This window comes from Morone saxatilis, unplaced genomic scaffold (assembly GCF_004916995.1).
Source record: "Morone saxatilis isolate NCDOM2014 unplaced genomic scaffold, NCSU_SB_2.0 Contig23, whole genome shotgun sequence".
In the NCBI taxonomy this organism is placed as follows: Eukaryota; Metazoa; Chordata; class Actinopteri; family Moronidae; genus Morone; species Morone saxatilis.
In genome coordinates this window covers 20,882,651-20,882,878 of record NW_023339796.1, presented here as the reverse complement: position 1 = coordinate 20,882,878, position 228 = coordinate 20,882,651, and the positions used below count along the sequence as shown (strand labels likewise).

Genomic DNA, 228 nt, shown 5'->3' with positions numbered 1-228 from the left:
CAGTGGGAAGACTAACAAAGACTGTTTTGGTGAGTTTTATTTTGTTTCTGTCCACTTTGAATTAAGTTATGATGTTATTTTATGTTGTTTTGCTGCTTTTATGTTGTCTTTCTGTAAAATGTCTTTGAGTATCAAAACAAGAAAAGTGCTGATAAATAAAATGTATTATTATTATTATTATTATTATTATTATTAACTAGTTGGTGAACACAGTGGTACATTTAGTAG

General features: G+C 26.8%; 1 protein-coding gene across 1 annotated transcript in view; it reads right to left on the bottom strand.

The window, feature by feature from the left end:
* The window catches only part of tox (thymocyte selection-associated high mobility group box), a 43,507-nt gene that overhangs the window by 1,821 nt on the left and 41,458 nt on the right, over positions 1-228 (bottom strand). The window lies entirely within an intron of this gene.